The following is a 2,927-nucleotide window of genomic DNA, read 5'->3' on the forward strand; positions in this document are numbered from 1 at the left end:
TGGCTGTTTGATTTAGGAGTGGTTCCTGGACTGCAAAGCCACCAGCCCAGCTGCACCGGTGCAATCCCTGAGCAGAGCTAAAGCAAACTGCTGATGGTTTTGCTTTTCAGCCACATCACGCTTCACCCCGCTATGCTAGAAGTTTGCTCGCATGCGGGTCTCCCCCCTCGCTGGGCACTGCTGGCTCCACTAGGAACAAATCCCCAGGATCTGGCTGGGCAGGGTGCAGATGGAGCGATGTCAGTGAGAGCTGACGTGAGGACAGCGAGCTCTTGGATCCCAAGTGCTCGTGACCAGTGACAAAGAGATGCTTCACAAATTGCGCAGGCTGGCCACAGGTCACCGGAGCAACCTGGCAATTTGCAGGAGTCAGCAAATGTGCTTCAAAAGACAAAAAAAATCTGTTTCTCCTGTGACCTTTGCAAGAGACCTGGCTTGTCTTGGTGCATCCCCCAGCAAACTCCAGGACAGAGACTGGGATGCCCTGCCAAGTCCCAGCTGGAGCAAATACTATCCGCATGGGAGTTCAGAAGAGCTGTGCCAAGTTTGTTGCCTCTCCTCTTTGCTAACATGGCTCATTCCCTAGCTTTCCACAGGAATCTCCTCCACTGGGATGCCCTGGAGCAGGTGGGTCCTGGGAATCAGCTTCTTCAGGTGCCCTTTCCATCGATTTATCATCACTCCCAGCAGTGATAATGCTAAGTGGCTGTAATACACCATGAAGGGTGGAGATCAGCTATGGATCGTCACCTCCATGTTCCAGGCAAATGGTCCAGAGCAAAAGGGCTTTATCCCCTTGAGAAACTTAGATACTGGTGAAGAGGGAACAAGGGGAGAAAGGCAAACAGGAGTGGCTCCCAGCTGCTTCACCCACATCCAAACTCCTCATTTCCCTTCCTGTTTTAAGCGTGTAATTCTTTTCTTTCCCCTTGGATTTAGTGTATTTACTTGTACTAGGGCATAAATCCCAAATCTGAATGTTGTTGATCTAATTCTCTTAAACAGAAGCTGCCAATTCAATGTCTTAAGGAAATCTGTTAAAAATACTTCTATGGATAATACTATTTTCCAAACTGATGTATGTACCAGCATAGAGATGTTCCAGTTCATTGTTATGTACAAATTTATACAATTTTCAAAAAACACATACTTATTCCCCACAAAGCCATTGTCAAGTTATTCATTCTTTGGAAAACACAAAGTTCTCAGCATTAGCATGATTATTCTTATGACTCAAACTGTGGTTGCTCGTACAAGGTCCAGGCACAGGCTAATCCTCTATGCAAAGACAGTGAAAGGATGGTCCCTGCCTGAAAAAACTTACAGTCTTGGAAATATCCCTCTTCCGTTAAAAAACCATGTGGGCAGAGGGAAATCTACTTTTGAAGTGCCTACAGAAGAAATGTCAGGGCCAGTGGCCACCCCAAGCAGAGTAGGCAGGAGGCTTGAAGCATCGCTGTGTTTGAGAAGTCAGGAGAGGAATGAAGAACATCTAACTGCTTCTTCTTCCTTGTCCTCCTCATGGCTCCGTGACCCATTTGGGCAGCCAGCCTCTCCAATAGGTTTCGGCAGCCTCCCCTCTGAGGACAGGACCTTGCTGACTCTGCTTGATCTCCTCTGCAAACATCCTCAGAGCTCTCTTTCTCTGCTCGACAGCAAGCAGGTGGATCCCCAACAGACCATCAGTGCATCAGACGCAGTTTTAAAAGGCCCAAACGATGAAGGAGTTCAGGGATCCAGGCCAACTGGTAACAAACATAAAGCCCAACAGAGATCCTGGGTGGAAATTGCAGCTTAATACAAATCAAATCCCATTCCCCAAAGGGAGAAACCCCGCTAACCTCCCTGAAACAGCACAGCCATGGCCAAGTCGTCTCCAGGGGGTGTGGAGCAGCAGCTACAATGGAGCTGCTGGTTGTGGGAATCCCAGGACCCTGGTTGCCCGAGGCTATGGAGACTTTCATGGCCATGGCTTTTTACTTCCTTCTCAAGGGAAGAATGAAATTCAAACCAGCCTCAGCTAGCTGTTACCAGAGCTAGCCTCCTCTGGTAACAGACCAGCTGCCTCCTCTGGTCCCCTCCAAAACCCTGATTCCCCTTCTGCCTTTCATGGGCTGCTCCCCCATCCACTGGTTTTCTCAGCATGGCTTTGACCGTGGGGTAAAAGGAGGACTGATGAACTGCAAGAGCGACTGTTTCTACTTAGTGCAGGCCCAGAGGGCTTTGATGCAGAGTCGGATGTCTGCCCAGTAAAGCTGTGACACCAAATAGGTCAGATCTGTGGTCCTAGTAATCCAGGATGCCACCTCTGGTATGACCATCTAAAAGCAAAGCACCAAATCCCCATGGGTGGGCAGCAATATGCCAATGGCTTGGACTATGAGAAGTTCTTCCTAAGGCCTAAGGCCTCTTTTGAGATCAGATGAATTTGGCAGTTTAAATCAAGTCCTTACTGAAAAGGGGAAAAAAATACAACTGGGAATAATTTGTATAGCAGGACTGAAAAATGCCATCTTAAAGCAAGTCATTTCCGAACAGAGAAGGACTTGTGGGTGATGTGATGGTTGGAGGCCGTCTTGGGCATAGCTATCACAAAATGATAAGAGTTTTCAATTCCTGGAGAAGTAAGGAGGGGGGTCAGCAGAACTGCTACTTTGGCCTGTTTAGGAGACTGGGTGACACAGTCCCTTGGGACGCAGTCCTGAAGGGCAAAGGAGTCCAGGAAGGCTGAACGTTCTTCAAGAAGGAAATCTGAAAGGGGCAGGAGCAGGCCGTCCCCATGTGCCGAAAGACGAGCCGGCAGGGAAGAAGACCGGTCTGGCTGAACAGAGAGCTTTGGCTGGAACTCAGGAAAAAAAGGAGAGTTCATGACCTTTGGAAGAAGGGGCAGGCCACTCAGGAGGACTACAAGGATGTTGTGAGGTTAT

Source organism: Pygoscelis adeliae, unplaced genomic scaffold, assembly GCF_000699105.1.
Source record: "Pygoscelis adeliae isolate BGI_AS28 unplaced genomic scaffold, ASM69910v1 Scaffold263, whole genome shotgun sequence".
NCBI classification, from domain to species: domain Eukaryota; kingdom Metazoa; phylum Chordata; class Aves; order Sphenisciformes; family Spheniscidae; genus Pygoscelis; species Pygoscelis adeliae.